This window comes from Rhineura floridana, chromosome 2 (assembly GCF_030035675.1).
Source record: "Rhineura floridana isolate rRhiFlo1 chromosome 2, rRhiFlo1.hap2, whole genome shotgun sequence".
In the NCBI taxonomy this organism is placed as follows: Eukaryota; Metazoa; Chordata; class Lepidosauria; order Squamata; family Rhineuridae; genus Rhineura; species Rhineura floridana.
Window position 1 is genome coordinate 81,532,724 of NC_084481.1, and position 18,713 is coordinate 81,551,436.

The following is an 18,713-nucleotide window of genomic DNA, read 5'->3' on the forward strand; positions in this document are numbered from 1 at the left end:
AGCTGATGTTGCGTTCCATTTGATGCCTGGAAAGAGCCTCTAAGTCTACGACCTGAGTGCAGGCAGTCTCAGGAAGTTCATAAGCCACTGAGTGCAGTTTATAGTGATTCCATAGTCAGTCTGTGTATAGCATGATGACCACACTTGATTCCTTCTGGCTAATCTACAACATCCTTCTGGTGTTGACGTTCCTTGTCCACAGCTGCTTATTTGTCAAATCTCTCCGTTTATTTTGTTTCCTGTTTCCATTGGAGGCCATACCATTATTCACTGTCTATGCATACATTTGGCAGCAGTACAACTTTGCCCCACAATCAACAGAATCCCACTTGATATACAGTTGGCTATTATGTTTACCAAATTACACATCCCTAAAATAAAATAATCATGTGATGTTTGCAGGTTGGTGCTCACAACAAAAAAAGACTGTAGTATATCCTCATTGATTTTGCTGCTTGATTGAAGATGTGTACCTAAGTAGAGTTTTACCTGAAGATCACAGAGGAAAGGGAAGCTGTTGTGGAAGAAACATGGATGCTAGCAGCCACCAGGAGCAGCAGGCATGTGAAACAGGTGATGGCTGGTGGTTGCATGTTGTGAGTGGGAATAACCCCAAAAATATAACTAACTGGTTAAAAATGACAAGAGTGGACTGCCAAATTCAGCCTGCATCCCTGTGGGGTAGACATATCCAGAGTAGTGACTGCCAAGAGGTCCTTAGTGATGTGAGTGAACCGAGAGTACTTGCTTCATGCTGGAATAAAGTGACAATTCTTCAGCAGCTTTCAGTAGTGGTATCAGCTATTGTGTACAATGCTTTCTAAACAGGCATTTATGCTTGCTTTATTCATTTTCACAATTGAAAACCCATGTTCTGGTATTGCAGAACTGTAAGGACCAGGGGTATAGTTGTCCAAGGTCTCTGAGGGTCTTACACTCCTTGCTTTTTTGGGAGCAGGGTCCCAGCAGAGTCCCTATGTCTCCATCATCCTGTGAGGCTATCAGCATGAAAGGGGTGTGTGTTAGTCACTGAGAAGAGTCTTTTTCACATGCTTCCTTGTCCTTTCCTGGTGACTGGAGCCAATCAGAGTGAAAGGGGGTGAGTCAGCCACAGAGAAGACTCTTCTCAGTGGTTAACAATCTCCCCTTTGATGCTTAGTGGCTGCTAGGGATGCCTCTTGTGGAAAAAGGCATTAACAAGGATCTCATTCTCAACTCAGCAACAACTAAGAGGGAAGCGGTGTGGCTGTGACTAACATGAAGGGACCCTGCACTTCTGAATTTGCCACTACACTACTGGTAAGGACCATTGGAACGATTGCACATGACACCTGGGGAGGTGAGTAGCTTACTTAAAAATGGCACTGATTTTCAGTCCCTATAGATTTGTAATTGTTTAAATTTAGAGGCACCAATAAGGGAATTTCCTTAATGTTCTCCTTTCCTTTTCATTCAAGCCTCTATGTAATGCTATACTTGGTTACAGCAGAAAACTGTTCTCTGTTTATTGCTGCATAGACTCAATGCCCTGAAATTACAAGAACATTTATGGCTGCTGGGAGGTGAATTATAGATTTTGGCCTGGTGAGGAGAAGCACTGGTTTTACCAACTACAGGTGACTCACAGTTTCTCATGAACCTGGGATAGTTTCAGTTAACCCAGTGCAGCATTTTGCAACATCTCCTTTCCACTCTCTGTCCCCTTCCTGAGATACGGTGACCTATGTTTGATAGCTACATAGACAAGGAGATTTTGACATTTACAGTGTTTCATATGAGGGCAAAAAGAAAAGGGGAGGAAGCTGCACCTCTTGATATACAAACCTTGGAATGTACACTTTGCATCATCCTATCCAGAGAGTTTGCCTATGACGTGAGAGCAATATATCTGGAAGATCTACAAACCTTCATAATCCTCATTAAATTTTGTAGGACCTTAATGGCTTGTGACTATTAAGCCTGTATTAAAGTTTCTTGTGATAACTTATTCCTCTGCTGATTAATCTTGTGTCACATGTTACTATCTAACATGGGGGGTGGGGGGAAAGAAAAAAACCCTCACATAAGCAGTAAAATAATTTTTAGAAGGCTAGATGCTTTAGCCATGAGATCTTTGTGCATTTAAACTCCTTTTTGTCTTGATAATTTGTGGACAACAGCATCAAACCCCCTCCTCTAGACTGTTGCTGCACTATTCTTACTCTTGTAATGAGGCCACTGTATTCAAACGAAGCAAAGCGTCACCTGATTTCTTCTGCCCCATAACTTCATAGGTGCTGCTGGTCCAGCTGTCAGATGACCCAATTTTTTTATATCTGGAGGAATACATTTGCTCATGTGAAAGCCTTCTTTGCCACTGTCTGCAGTGCTTGAGAATTATGAGGTGATTTGTTCTGAAGTTTAGATTGCGGGCAATATCTATTGTAGTTCATATTTTTAGACATGTTTATTTTATGTCTGCTGCTGAAGTGTTTTAATGATTGGCTGCTATGTTTTCTAATTTATTGTTTGATTTATTATCTTGTTTTATTTTATTGTTTTGTGGCTATTTTGGTTTTGTATTTGTACACTGCCTTGGGATACTGTAGAATGAAGGGCAGTTTAGAAGTATTAATAAATAATAATAAGTATTTAGCATACACTATCAGAATTAATGGCAGAAAACCTGTTCTAGTCCGTGCATCTACAAATTCAAGCTAAAAATTCTAGTAGCTAACTAATGGTTGTTAATCCCAAATCTACATGTTTAGCTTCTGACTGTGAAGTGAAAAATTGCAAGACCATTGTATAGGAAATATTGAAAACAGTGTCTTCCAAGGAAACCCATGTTCTCTGGAATGAGGATTTTTTTACATTTTGGGAATCCAGGGTTGAAGATTTTTCTCTGGATTACAGGTGAGGAATTCATCACAAATTTATGAGTATATCCTGCTATCTTGCTTGCAGTGTGGCCTGTTCTGCAGATTGTAAGCACCATATGCAAGTAAAGCTTTCAAACATATCATATTTATATGCTCATTACATATGGGATCCAATAGGTTCACTATGCTTGTATAACAGTGTAAAAGGCAGACTAGTAACATAAAAGCAGTATTTTTTTGCACTGGAAGGCTGCATGAGAACACATCAACTCCACCTAGTGGTTAAAAAACAAATCTAACCTTTATTTGTCTTTGCATGAATAGGGCAGGAACCTTGACTTTAATTAACAAACATGTTTGCAGTGCGTTTTTTTGAACTGTTAGAAATATGGATACAGTGCAATGATGTTCAAAAGTTATAGAAAATACAATGAGAAACCATTTTTTTAAAAAAAAGAAAGAATGGATAAATTAACAAAAAAAGTAATGGAATGGTCAGTTTGATAGAGAGAGAACTCAAATCTCTTCCAAAGTCAAGTTAAGAGATGCAAAAGCTAATCTACGTTGTCTGCTGTATGTGCTGTTGCCATTCATGCAACCATTTCAGTTTCTGATACCCATGCCTACAAGTCAACAATACAGATTACCTTCAAACTACTGGTGCCATGCACTGAGAGAGTTGTGAGGTTAGGCCCTTAATGGGGTGAAAATACAATTTGTTAATATTAAAATAATGTTTCTGCAAAGGAGATGCTTAGGATGCAAATGGCTCCTATTTTTGCAAATGATATGTATAATTTACTGTTTTTATTATGTTGAGCACCAATTCAGGAGCCATCCGGCAGATAATACAATATGCACATTTTTAAAGTAATGACAAACCTCTGCAATTTATCAGACTAAAGCAACTCATATGGCTTTTAGAACACTGTTGCACATTTTAATTTGGAAAATTTTTGATTTCCTTGTCATGCATAATGTGTATTACATGATTAAGGGAGTATGCTGGTGGCTTTGGTTATTAAGAACAACTGTATTTTGCTTTGCCCAGAGGGGGATCATTTGGGGTTATAGACCGTTTACTTTTGAGGGAGCAGGGTCCCAGTAGGATCCCTATGTACAAGCCAATCAGCATGAAATAATCTCACTTGGCTAACAATATGCTTCCGTGTCTTTTTGTGCTGATTGGAGCTAATCAGAGCAAAAGGAGGTGAGTCAGTCACTGAGAAGACTCTTCTCATTAGTTAACACACACCTCCCCTTTCATGCTGATTGGCTTCTAGGGTAAGTGAGGTGAGCTTCATGGGAAAGTACCTTGGTCTCCCAAAACCTAATTCAACACTTGGCTTCATTTCAGCATTCTTAAAATCAAAATATTTCTGGAAATGTTTAGCTCCCAGAGAGAAAGAATAAATTGGGGGGAGGGGGGGAGTCTATGCACTCAGCAGTTTATTCTGGTTCTATAATTCTATAATTGCAGAAGAGATGGTGAATCCTGGGGTGTGGCTGTGAGGGGGCATGGGGTGACTATCATGAGTGGACCCTGCACTTCTGAATTTGGCACTGTACTACTGTTGCCCAGTTAATGAAAGTAAGCTACAAGTGACCAAGAGGCCAAAGAAATCCAGTCCGCTGCCCAAATGCAGGCCATGACAGTGAGAGCAGACATCTTCTGGTGTCATTATTGTAATAGGAGATGGTGATGAGTTGTGTGGCTGCCTGAAGATGCCATGACAGCTGTGGGGAATAGGGTAAAAAAGGGCATTTGTGGGTGCTCAGCCATGATGCAGCTGCAGGGCTTGGTCCATCCCTGTCATGTCATGCCTCATTGCCCCCTGGCCCTCAAAGTTATGCTGCTGGTTGGTCCTAGAAAGTGGGCTGTGGCCACTGTGGTCACAGAGCAGGCTGTGAATTCCTGCTTCTGGGATGTTTGGGGTTTGTGGGATAATTACTTCATGAGGAGGGCTTAATCATGCCCACTGAGGCCACCCTGGAGGGTTGTTGTGGCCATCACAGCCCAGGAAACATCTTGGGTATGTGCCCACAATGTCCGGCTCTACCACTGGCACAATGGACAACCTCTGCCTCAGGGCACGGCTGTATATTTTATTATATGTCTCTGGGCTGCTGCTTTCATTATTGCTAGCCCTCTCTTGGGTGAAGATTCTTCCAGCAATTTGTGGATACATCTTCAGGGTGTCTCTGTTCTCAACAGCACCGTCATGCCTGACATTGACATAGACACCCATCTCCTTGCTGTCCATGTCTCCAGATAAACGTTCCTGGTTGGCAATAAACGTTCCTGGTTGGCAAGGCATAGCCCAATGTGACTGCTCACCTTGACCCAGTGACTGAATGCCCATGGCTGCTCCCTCTGATGAGTGCTTACCCTCAATCCCCAGAGAAGTTCTTGGTGATACGTTCCTACATTGCAAATCCACATGGATGTGTCATGCTGGCTTCTTCTCAGCCACCAATGAGAACTTAGGAGCATCCTGTCCTGGCTCTGCTGCTGGCACAATGGGCAACCTCAGGGGCATGTTGTGTATTTTATTTATTTATTTACTAAATTTATATCCTGCCCGTCCTCCCAGAAGGAGCCTAGGGCATGGCACACACTGCCATAGTCTTGGCTATCTCTTTGAGTGCGGTCATCACACACATACACGAGGTGGAGACATCAGAAGTTTATCTTCAGCATCCTGAACGCATGCTCCACAACAGGTATGTTGTCTGGTGTATATACTTGTAGCACTGAACAACCATCCCTTCTGGTGTTTCACTTCCCCCTCCCACCATCAAAGATAGCATGGTGCTTTGTGGTTTCTCCATCAAAGATAGTATGGTGCTTTGTGGTTTCTCTCTCTCTCTCTCTCTCTGGAACCATGCTCTCCTTCCCAATATTAGGCTGTGGGGTGTGTGTAACATGTTTTCCCCTTAGGATATCTGAACCAGTGCCACTAGAAGCATGTATGTGTGTGTTCATATATCTGACCATCCTCTTTTCAATGAATAATGGCTACCCACAAAAGAGAAAACTAATTCTCCTTTGTGGATTTGAACATCCTGAACATATTTCTGCATGTTTGGGAACTGCAGGCAGTGAACTCCTGCTTCTGGGACTGCTCCACTGAAGAATGCCTTGCTTGTTACTGCTACCTGGTTGTATATATTTATCCCTTTGGATGGGGAAGTAAAATGTTTTGCCCTTAGGGGGATTTCAACCTGAAAATCCTTGAGCATGTTTGTGCCTGCTTTAGCAAATAGCATCATCAACTTCCCTTGGATATGCCTGTGGTCTCCACTGCCTACTTCTCTGTTTCTTGTGTGTTGGGGGTGTGGTTATGTGACAGACATGCCCACGGCTGGCCTTCATGGGTTGGCTTCCTCTGTGTGTGGGCACGCGGGTGTTGCTGCAAGCACAGTCTCTGATTGGCGGCAGTGTTTTCAAGAAGTTTCAGAGTGTGTTTGTGAAATTAAATTTGTATCTGGAGTCATGACTGCTCTTCTTTGAAGCCTAAAGAGCCAGCATAAATGTTACATTTCCTGGGTTGTTGTTTTTTTTTTACCTTCCCAAGGTGTTTCCCCTCCCTGTGTTTAAAACAAGAATGGGAAACCTGTGGCTTTTCAAATGTTGTTGGCCCAGCAGCCCCAGCTAGCATGGTCAAAGGTCAGGGACAATGGGAACTGTATCAACATTTGGGGGCAGCAACACTTGGAGGGCCACACATTAGCCACCCCACCCTAGACATTAAGCATATTCATATTAATGTTATTATTATTAGAGACGTTATGCCATTTTAGGGTACTTATATAAAATTGTGCAATAAATTTTAATTTGCAATGGCTGCAAGAAAAAGCCCTACCAAATACTGGTGAATTTTGTTTCCCAAAATAACCAGGAAACAAGTAGGGAAGAATCCTGAATTCATATTAATGTCTTTTAAATGGCAACGAGTGAAGAAACTGTTAAAAAAAAATAACACATTGCAAATTGATTACAGCACAGTGCACTCATTTTGCTTTATTATTTGTACTTGTTAGCCAGGTTATAAAAGGTTTTTTTAATTGGCTGCTGAAAGCAGCATTGGGAAGCTACAGATAACAGTTTATGAGTACAGCAAGAATATACTTCACTGGTTTGAGGGTTCATAGTTAATGGAGCCAAGCTGATTGTTTTATTGTGCAGAACTAACTGGGGAAAAGTGATCAATAAGCAAAGTTATGGGGGAAATTCCCAAGTTCAGCATGTTTAACATTTAATGATAATTAAAGTTAAATGAATTGTTTTTAAACTTTTTGATTGCTGGACACATAAATATAGGTGGATAAAGAGAGGGGAGATGGGGGACTTGAAAAATATATACTAGCAACTAGTTATATTTTCTAAGAGCAGCAAGACTGTAGCCCTGTACCTACAAATGTGGGATTAAGCCCCATTGAACTTAACAGGGCCTAGGATATGCATGCTTACTTTCAAGGAAATTTAGTTGTGTTCAATGGGGCTTACTCCCTAGAACAGCCTTTCCCAACTGGTGTGCCTCCAGATGTTGTTGGACCACAACTCCCATCAGCCCCAGCCATGCTGGCTGAGGCTGATGGGAGTTGTGGTCCAACAACATCTGGAGGCACACTGGTTGGGAAAGGCTGCCCTAGAGTGTTTAGGATAGTAACTCTCTGCTGGACTGGGGCTAGGGGCCATGTATAAACTTCAAAGTCAAAACACTGTATGAAGGTCAATATTTACACAAACTTTGCAGATGTTATTGTGCATCACAAATGTTTACATGTTGCCAGTTCACTGCAGACCCTGGCCAAGAACCACAGGTCCTTTGGGTTCTTTAGATGGAAAATATACCAGGCTAAGTTCAAGGTTCTGGTTTTGGTCTACAAAGCCCTATACAGCTTGGGACCAGGATACTTGAAATATAATCTTACCCCTTATATAACCGGTAGATCATTGGGCTCTGCAAGTGAGGACCTCCTGCAGATACCATCTTATCAGAAGGTCCATTCCACACAACATAGGAACATAGGAAGCAGACCTTTCGTGTAGTGGTACCTACCCTTTGGAATTCTCTCCTCTTAAATATTAGACAGGCGCCATCTGTTATCTTTTCAGCGTCTGTTGAAGACCTTTCTCTTTCAACAAGCCTTTTAAGTAGAGACCTTATGCCAGTCTGCGTTGGAATTACTTTTTAAGATGTTTTTAAAGCTTTTAAAAAAAGATATTTTGATACGTTTTAAAATATGTTTTGTTTTAATATATTTTAATGTCTGTTTTTATGATATTTTAGTGTTTTTGTTTGCTGCCTGGGGCTCCTACTGGGAGGAAGGGCAGGATATAAATGTAATAAACAATAACGATAATAATTTTTATTGAAAAGTTTCCTTACTATGTGAAAATATAATCTTGATAAATTGCCCCGAGTGCATAGAATCAAGATAGCACTATCTATTTTTTTCCTTATACTTGTAGGATGAAAACACACAAAGTAGGATAACATATATTTGTTAATGAATTCACTTTTGGTTAAAGAAGAAAAAAGGTCAGTATTATTATCCCAGGCTTAATGAGTAAGTGAGGGGGGGAAAGGGGCAGTTGCAAAAGTCATCCAGCGTGCAAGTGGATGAGGAAAAAAGTGTTTCCATCTCTCCCACTCCCCCCCCAATCAAATGGCTTCCCTATTCCCCTGCCCAGGTACAGTTAAAGCCCCGGGTTGGGAACCTCAGGCTGAGGAGCCAAATGTGATCCTCTGTCTGGCCCTCAAAAGTCTCCCCAAAACCACACAGCTGCTTCGTGCCCTGAATGCTTTTGTCTGGTGGGAGTGCATTCTTGTATTACTGTACTGGTAGTCCCCTGCTTGCTGGAGGACAGGGCGGGGCATGGGCATGCGTTGATGCTGTTGTACAAAGGAAAAATTTACATTCGTTGCTCCACCCATGTTTTCCTCTGGTCCCACCTACAACTGGCATTCATAAGGGAATACTACTGGCTGGCTGGAAAAGGTTTCCCACCATTAATTTAAACAGTGGACCTTTTTAACTTAAATGGTTTATGCTGCCAAGGAATTTTATACTAATCCAAAAAATGTTATCAAGCTCAGGAATGCGTGCAGCACAACAAACTATCTTGCTTTCTCTTACATGTGTTGTAGGAGAGGTGGCTGTAGGAGAAAGGCCAGCTTTGCTCAACTTCAAGGCTCCTTCAGGATGGCATTATATTTTCGGATGTGTCCATAAAAAACAAAACATGCTTGCATGCCAGGGACTGAGAACAGCAGTTCGGCCTCCAAGAGGTCTTCTGTATCTTTAAAAGTTGTGCAGGGGGAAGGGAGAATTCCCCCTTGTGGTTTTCCCCATTACAGGGTTGCAAGAACACCTGCACTTGGCTGACTTCCTCTTCTCCTAAAGTTACAGGATCAGTCTCAGGCCCTGAACCTGGCAGCCCTAGCCCTGGGCCCTACTGGTGAAGGGAGGGCAATAATAGAATAATAAATCCTACGCATTATTCAGAAGTAAGCACTAACCCTATTAAATTCCATGGGGGCTTACTCTCAAGTAAGTGTGTACAGTGGTCACAACATATACACACACACAAATGGAAGGAAACCTCACTGAACCCGGCAGAACTTAATTTGCTCCCAAGTAAAAATGATTTCATGATTTGTGCAAGTTTGCACAGGGCGGGATTGGTGCGGGAGGTGCCGGTTCTCTTCACTGCCTCGCCAGCGCCCTCTACGCACGATGTCCAGAGCAACTTCCACAAGCTCTGATTTCTCGCTGCTGCAAATTTTTTCGCCCCCCCCTTCGGTCTCCAGGGCTCAACGCGCAACGTTTTTGTTTTACTCAGCAATGCTTTTTGTGTTCTTCCCTGAGGCTTCGGTCCCGCTTCCTTGAAGAGGTCGAGCCGTCTCCGTAACACTGCACCTCCAAATCGGAGCCAAGAAAAGACGTCCCTTTAATTTGACCCTTGCTGCCCTCTACGGTCCAGGTTTCTTCCTGTTGCAAACCGAATTCTTCAGTGCTTTCTGCTCCTATCCAAGGGATGGCAACACTGCCCACCTGCGCATGCACTAAGGGGGGGGCGAAGAAAGGGAGTGGATAGCTTGGGGGTAGCGATTATGGTTTCTGTGAAGGCGATCACAAGGATTTTTTCTTTTATAAAGCTCAAGTTTCCACTCGCTGTAACTTCCTTGCGGTTGCAACAGCATCTCAAGCAGCCGTCTCTCTCCAAACACCTTTCGCCCTTCTCCGGTTCAGTCCGGTTCCCCAGTAAGCAGCACCCCTTGCTCTAGTTATCGATTCTGATTTTTAAATACCGCACGCGTAAAGAGGTAAAGAAGATGCACATGTTCTAGCCACCTTCTCCTCCCCTTAGCATTTCTGTCCTTGATCATTTACCCTTCCGTAAATCACCCAGCAATGAACACACGCATTGCAAGGTAGCTCACGCGGTCGGGCTTGCATGCATAAAGGGGAAAAAAAGTAGTAGCAGCAACCCACGTGTAAGCGATCGTTCTATGATGAATGGGGAGGGGGAAGGGGGAAGGGGAAGGGAGAACAACTGATGGAAATGCCGTGCATGAAGGCAAAAACAAAAATAAGTTCAAAAAGATCCCCAAACGCTATTTTCCAAAGAAAGCCCTGGCTGGGTTTTCTGATGAGCCATTCTCAGTGGAAGCTTCAACGTATCTCGTAATTCCCACCGTCTCTAGGTTCTCGGTGGGGAGCTGCGCGGCAACAAATGCCCCGCTCTTCCATAGATTGGTTGACATCAGCGCGGAGTGGGGCTGACAACCCCTTTCGCCCGCTCTCTCCTCTCCCCCCCCGCCTCCGTCTCCTCCCCTCCTGATGGAAAAAGGGCTGAAGCGTTTCTGATAGGAGCTCGGACTGCTCCCAGCTGGAAGGGAGAGAAAGAAAGAACGGAACCGAGGAGGTGGACGCCAGCCGAAACTCCCAGGCGACTGCAGGTTGCAGGGACTCCTTACTCCCGAAGTCTGTCAAGGCTCTTTTACTGGGATCTTCTCCAACCCACCCACCTACGCCTTTTTAAAAAACCGTTTGCATCAAGTCAGCCGCGCTGTTGCTATTTTTCAGGGCAAAGATGTGCGCGTGAACGCTTGCAAGAGCACCCTCGCCCAGGAGACCGCACAAAAGGTGAGTCGAATCACGCCCATTAAATGCGTGGCGGCATGCAGGCGAGATGGGAGGGGGATGAACATGGATACTATGCTAACCCCCCCCGCCCCCCGCCCCCCGTTCAGTGTGGATGAGGAAGTTACAAAGTTTAGGAACTTGGGAGTTTTGGGGATGGTAGAGGAGAAATCGGAGTCCGGGGCGGGAGGGAAGTGCAGCTGCCTGGGCAGAAGGATGGCGAGGCAGAGCCTTTTTGTTTCGCGAGAGAGTTTGAAAGCCAAGCGTGCGTTTCCCTTTTCTCCCCGCTCCTGATGATTGTGTGGCCTCATCCGTCTGTTTGAGTCGCCCGCAGCAAAAGCACAGGGGGAATGGAGCGAGGCTGGCCGTGCTGGTTTGTGGTTTGTTGTCTTAATGGCTTCTGGGATGCATTGTAGTCTTGAGCGCCCGACATCCCGGGTTAAGTGGTCCCCCCGGCTTTAGAAAACGCCGTGGAAACCAAGGGTGGTCTCCAAGCAGTTTGAGACTCTGAAGAGGAAAGTAGTGAAGAGCTCGGTTAGTACTGCTTGATTCCGTTTCAATCTCTCTGTTTCCCCGGCACCCTTTCCCATTCCATTCGTGGGGGTTCTAAGCCAGAGATCGCTGCTTGGGGGTACAGAGCACAGTGGGATGCCCGGGAGGGAAGGGTCGGCTGAAAAGCAACAATATATTGATAATTTCTTTTCTTCTCTTTTTTTGTTCACATGGTAATTTGCTTTTGTGGCAGGGGTGGCCTATTAACTTTCTGCTCACGTCCTGATGAAGATCAAAAGCGGGAGGGGGGGAGGAGAGAGAGGGAGAGAAGCAGAAGAGCTTGCCGGGCTCTCTGGTTTCATGCATTGTAGGAACTGAGAGGAAAGGGGGGCGCGTAGAGGGCCAAAAATCCCTGCTCCAAACGAATCTTAGTAGAGTCAACCTATGCAGCGATCCTCTCTCCCCTGCCACCCCTCTTCTTTATTTTAAGGTGCTGAGTTAGATTTTTTAACTGTTCCACTTTATGAATTGGTGTGTTCCTTTATTCAGAATGTTGCTGCTCATAAAAGTGGCGGGGGTAAGGGTTGGTGCCGGAGAACATTTAAGAGGCTGGCTGGCACCCTGGATTCCTTTCCGGCTGCTGTTGCTGCAGCAAATTCTTGAAGCTGTCTTGGGTGTTTTGTTTTAGGGGTGGGGGAGCAGAGGAGGCAAAGTGTGAAGCTAGATCATCTGCACAGGTTACTATGCAGCTTTGGCTTTAGAAATTCATCCTTGCACATTGAAAACAAGCCCTATCCCATTCCCACTCACACTCTCCAGATTCTGAGCATTTAGTTTCACCATAGGTTTCTTTAAGGGCAGAATGGTGAAACGAAATGTCTGTGACACAATCATGGTTATTTTAGAAGTTCTTTTCCCAAGTTCAAGTTCTGATTGGAAGGTAAACTTTCTCCCTCCCACCTCCTTTTTGTGGTATGGAATTGACTGAACTGCAGGCAGAACAGACAGAATCCAGTTGAATGAGCCTGAAGTTTGGCCATCATGTCTTCGCCTTGCTTTCCCCCAGTCCCTTTCTAAACATTTGCTTATTGAATTGAGGGGGGTGCCTTGGAAGAAAAAGGGCTCCAAACAGTTCTTGATATTTTAGGGAAATCTATAGAGCCCATCATGAAGAGTTATGGAAGAGTTAACTTTCTTATGTCTGAATTTTAAAAGGCGAGCAAAGAAGAATATTCCAGTTGGCAACTGCAGAGAGACAGTGGGGTGGGAGGCGAATAATTCTGCTGATATTTAAGCAAATTACTCAGGGTTTTAAAATAGCTGCTTCTTGAATCACATGTTTCTTTCCTTCTGACTGAAACTTTTCCCTTCCCTTTGGATTGGGTTGTAATAGAGTCTGCAGAGTAAAATAGATCAAACCGGGGAGGGAGGGGGCACAGTCTTGAAACCTGTTGGAGCAGAGAGGAGGTACAGTTCTTTTTTTTAAGCATTCCAGGTATATTTGCTCTTTGTTGTCCGGGCATCCCTTAATGGATACTACTTGGTAGTACCTACATGGGTTGTGTAATAACACTTTAAATAAGAGCTAGGAAGATAGTGGTGTTGGTTTTGAAAATGATTTCTTCCACTGTAGATGTATGTTTGTGTTAAGAATTGCTAGGCTGCTTGTACTTTAAAGAACACTGTTTTGTTAAAGGATGACCCCTTATTCCAGAATATAATTGCTGATCTAGAACATAAGGCGTGTCCCTCATTTTCAGAGTTACCCTGGTCCACAGCACTTGAGCAGAATGGCTGCTATGGCTCTACAGAGTCCCATATCCTTGGAATTTTTGCTACTATCCGTCTTCAGGTGCGTGTATCATGAGTGTGTCATTAGGTTCCTCATATGTGAAGCTTGATAAATGTGTGACAGACTTGAATAGCTTGAACCAAACAAAATATGAGATTCTGTTGGACTCTGGAATGTTTCCCGAATTGCCACCTCCTCCTTCTTTGAGCATTATCTGCCGCTATGGCTGTAAGAATATAGAGCTGTGTGTTTAAGGGGTCTTCCCTTTTGATGTTGCACTTACAGTGCTCTGGTGTTCACTGAGATGAGAAGTGGGAGTAACATCACCTTCCAACATGTGTGCCTGTATCCACCCATCATTTACCTTAGGACTGCGGTATATGTGTGCAATTGTACTGTCTTGTATATATCCTTTTATATGCTTGTATTTCTGGATAATATCTCAGGATTTTTCCTTGTTTTCATTCTTGTATTTTGTTAGGAGTTTTTGCTTTTGAAGAGGGCTGGGATGCAAACATTTTCTAATTCTGGGGAAACTTTTTTTTTTAAGCATCTGTGAATGATAGGTTGTTTGGAGCTGCTCTTCCTAGTTTTGCCTTGGGAGGAGGAGATAGGTCATGCAAGAGTTTCTCTCAGAGTGTCCTAAACTTGAACAGGATGCTCAGACTTCTGGGGATGTACAAAGCACTGTGTGTTTGTGTGAGTGTTTTGGGGTAGAGTTAGTTGTGTAGGCTCAAGCAGGAATGTAGCAGGCTTGATGAAAGAGGGAAAGGTGATGTCTTGTGGTAGTTGAAAGTCTTGTGTTCAGAGCATGCCCACTGTTGCTACATGAGGTGTAGGAGAGTGCTAGCCACTTTGCTCTAAGTTCACTGTGAAGGAACCATAGCTGTTAGACGAGCCAGTGGGTTGCAGCTTCTGACTGTGCAGTGAGGTGAATTTTGCATATCTGTCAATGAATAAGGGATGGAGTTGTGGCAAAATTAGTTGTTACGGTATAAACTGTTGTCTAAAACGACAAATTCTGGTTAATTTGAACAATGGAGATGGCTGTATATAGCCCCCCATGGGATTCCTTCTCTGCATGGAGACACTGTGCCATCGGTATGGTGGAGGACATGTGGAGCATCCTGACCCTGATCTGAAGAGGTTCAAGATTCACAGCACATTCTTATGCATGATACTCAGAAGTGCCACTATGTTCAGTGGGGCTTAGTTCCAGGTTAGTGTACATAGCCTCAGTATGGGCTTTGAAGAATCGGCAAAGGTTGGCATCACTCTTTCAGTCCTTACTTGGGTATAGTTTGTTTAATTTAGTTGTGAAGCACCCAGGGAATAAGTTAAACTGAAGTGGGATATGAGACCATAATGTACAAAGGAGGTAACCTTATACTGAGGAACAGTAACTGGAACATCTTTTATTTTAAAGGATAGTGGCCTCTTGCAATTAAGTTTAGCTGTGAGCACTTGATCCTCATAACTGTGTTTTATAATCTCTCTCTGGGGATCCATCAGGGTTTCACGATTTTGTGAGGACACACTTTGCTGAAAAGATAAACAGGCTGTGAAGAGTTTTAGTGTGAATGTAGGCTGTTGACTTTGCTTGGCAAAAGGGGGCAGCATCAAACAGTGCCTTTACTGCCTGTGAGTGTCTGTGTATGTATTTCGTCTTAAATACTGAGTGACATCTGCAATTCCTACCATTCGTTTATGTTTTTGAGATGATCCAACTTGGGTCATGTTTTTATTTTAAATAACACTGCTCATCTCTGTAAGAAGTTGTACAATGAAGACATTAGTTTGTTTTGCAAAAGAGAAATTACCGCTGATTGCAAGCAGATTTCCTTACGCTCAATAATTTTGCAGCAGGTTTATATTTGTCATGGTGCATTTTGAATTAAAATGAATACTTTTTGGTTACAAGCCATGTTTAAATTAAGAAAAAAGCCTGATAATTTAGAATATAAAACCAAGAAATATTTAGAGTGGCACCTGTTTAATTCCTCTGACGTGATGGGCTCAACTACAAACCAGTTAAGTCAGGGTATGTATTTATTTACCTCTTCCACAAAAAAGTTGCTCAATCCAGGCTATGGTCTGAAGGCAGATGTGGCCAGCTCCCTGCTGAAGTTAAGCAGGTCAGGTCTGGTCAGTGCCTGGATGGGAGACTGCCTGGGGACCATATGTAAGCCGCCTTGGGTTTCCATCATGAAAAAGAAAGGTGGGGTAGAAATGTAATAAATAAATAATAAATAAACCAGGTTACGAATAAAATGCATTCCTAAAAAGCATCAGTCAGATCATTAAAACACAGATAAACAAAATGAAAAATGAAAACACAAAGAGCAACACAAACAAAAGCTTGTTTAAAAAGGGAAGTTTTCTATCGCTGGAGGAACGTGCCTTATATGCGCCCACTAGATTGCTTCCATTAGAAAGCTAGAACTGGTACTTTTACAAGTGCCATATAATATCCATTCTGCACCTGCAAGGAATCGGTCCTTCAGTGTGACAGCACTTACAATCCTGTACCCACTTACATGAGCGTAAGCCCTGTTGAACTCAGGTGGGCTTCCTTCTGAGTAAACATGCATAAAATTGCATGGTAAGCAGATTTAAATTCCTGGTTAAGGCCTCTGTGAATTCAGTCGCAATAATGCAAAATTGAGCCCTCAGTTTGGCCTGTTCATAAAATATCTGTGACATAATTTTCATCACTTCTTTTTGTATTAGAATGAGAAATGAATGTTTTGTTCTTTTGTCCTTAGGTTCTTTTGAGAACTCATTTAATTTCATCCTAGGAGGATGTTATTGATCAAGCACTCAGATTTCTCTCCCCTTCTTTTGAGTGCCTTTAAAAGTTTAACTCCCTCTTTACCAACAAAGTAACAGTAATAAAAAGGAACACACACACACACACACACACACAACCATGCTTATTATGCAAGCCAACGTATATCACAAATCTGTGGTGCAAGTAGCTTGAAAAATTAAGTGTGTGGTTGTGTATTGGTGTGTGTGTAAAAATCTATTTGCTACTCTTATTTTAGATGCTGAACTTTGGCAGACTCTTGACCCCCCCCCCCCCGATTCAGTACATCTAAGTCACTTGCCTAACCTTAAGGACTAGATTTTGGATTTCATATCCTAAGAGAGGGCCTTGTCAAAACAGTGGGGCTGCTTTCACTGTATAGTTTTAGTGGATAGTGTGCTTTGAACTTTTCTCTAATTCTTATTCTGAGATGCTTTACAAAAACCTGATCCAAAAAGCACTGAAATTAGCAAAGGTATTGTTTTCACCTGCTGCTCTGTGATCAAACCTTAAGTACAGAAGCATAAATAAGCTCTTCTTTCTTGTGTTTTATAATGTTGGACCCTGTTGATTCTGGTTTTGCTTTAGTTTGGTTTTTACTAGATTATTTGTTCTAGATTACTATTGGTGGCTGTCTGGTTCATCCTTCTGGATTTCTGATTGTTGTCCTAGGCTTGTCCAGATTCCTCTAGGCCTTCCTGTCCATCTGCTCCCACGGGTGATACATGCCTTGGTCTCCTCCCGCTTAGACTACTGTAATGCGCTCTACGTGGGGCTGCCCTTGAAAATGGTCCGGAAATTGCAGCTGATACAGAATGCAGCAGCACGTTTGATTAAGAACAGCCGTCGCCGTGATCATATCACTCCGGTGTTAGTAGATCTACACTGGTTACCAGTTGTTTACCAGGCCCAATTCAAGGTGTTGGTGTTGACCTTTAAAGCCCTATACGGTTTCGGCCCAGTTTATCTGACGGAGCGCCTCCAGCATCACCAATTATGCCGCCTGACAAGATCAGCCACACAAGACCTTCTCTCAGTCCCACCAGTCAAAACAGCTAGACTGGTGCGGACCAGAGAGAGGGCATTTTCGATTGTGGCCCCCACCCTCTGGAATTCCCTTCCTTTCGATCTTCGCCATGCCCCCTCCCTGATAGGTTTCCGCCGAGCCTTGAAGACCTGGCTGTTTAGACAGGCCTACGGGTTTTCTGGGGTGGGTTAGTTTTTAATGCTGTTGATTGACTGGAAGAGTGGTGTTAATTTAATTGCTGACTGTTGTTCTTAATAGTTTTATATTGTATTTTATTATGTCAATGTACGTCGCCTAGAGTGGCCGTTAATTTGGCCAGATAGGCGACTCATAAATAAAATTTTATTATTATTATTATTATTGATGTGCACTGATGATGGAGTGAAAGGTGCACCTGGGCCCAGTGATGCAATGAGAGCAGAACAGGATCCTGATGGATCCAGTAAATTACTTCTAAAAAAATTCTAGATTGAATAGAGGAATCTATTCCTAGGTGGATGCAAAAAGGCAATAAGGAATATAGTGCACAATGTCTTCAATCTGGCTTGATCTGCATACACAAAGACTGTAATTTGTTGACCTCTTAAATTATTTATTTCTTTATTATTTGATTTATATCCGCCCTTCCTTCAAGTAGGAGCCCAGGGCAGCAGTTAAAGAATTTATTGGTTAGATATTTTAAATCTGAGCTGAGTAAACACATGTCTAAATGGGGAAAAAGTTTATCTGCAGGAATTAACAGTCTTTTTATAGTTGGATTTAATTTTAATGTACTGAACTGAGCACTTTGAGTTCTCCATATATTTGAAGCCCATTTTGGCATCTTCAGCAAAAATTACAGTACTGATTTGAATGGTTAGAAATATCTTGGGATTAAAAAAAAGAAAAATCTTGGAATTTCTTAAGTTGACATCAAACAGTTTTAACTTTGTGCCCACCCTGCTGCCTGTTTCTCAAAATGGCCAACTAGGTGCCTACAGAAAACCCCAAAGTAGGATATGAGCGCAGTAGCCTTCTTGCTGCAGAGTAACAGGGATTGTGGGGAACTTGTGCTTTCAGTTTCTGCAGAACATAACATATGTAGTCACTCTGTGCTTGTATACAATTATTAATTCATGTGTTCATTTTTTCACATTTATGACCTTGTAACACCCAAGGCGATATACAGGAAAGAAAACAACCGTTCTCACACTAGTCTGAAGTACTCACAACTGCTGGATGTAGATTGCTTTTTTACCAAGCTGCATATTTTGCATGACACTAGCATCCTTCCAATATGCTTCCATTTAGTGTTCTCAGTTGTTTTCTTCTCATGCTGATGCAGCTTAAGCTTTTCCATGGAGAAGCGTAAATTTCTCCCCTTTTGCATGGGAACTGGAGGCATGGAAAGAGCATGCATGTGTTTTGCACAATTCTTATCTCTGCTTTCATGTGATGTGGATAAGCAGTAGCGCTTTGTCATTAATAGTTTTTATAGCACCTTTGCTGAGCAAAGTAACTTACAATCTCTTTGCTTGATTTCTTCCCGCCAGGTAGGTAATGTTCATGAATATTCCTGTTTTGCAGATGGGTATC

At 42.8% G+C, this 18,713-nt stretch overlaps 1 protein-coding gene across 12 annotated transcripts in view; it reads left to right on the forward strand.

The window, feature by feature from the left end:
• Positions 1–10,425: 10,425 nt before the first annotated feature.
• Positions 10,426–18,713, forward strand: part of SEMA5B (semaphorin 5B) — a 585,589-nt gene continuing 577,301 nt past the window's right edge. For 6 of the 12 annotated variants that reach the window (XM_061609094.1, XM_061609092.1, XM_061609093.1 and 3 more), the window contains exon 1: positions 10,427–11,021. The gene's annotated coding sequence lies outside the window, so the exon portion shown is untranslated. Of the gene's footprint in view, positions 11,022–11,216; positions 11,553–13,270; positions 13,363–18,713 lie in introns of those variants that run through there. The other 6 variants (XM_061609096.1, XM_061609101.1, XM_061609098.1 and 3 more) reach the window with 4 other exon arrangements.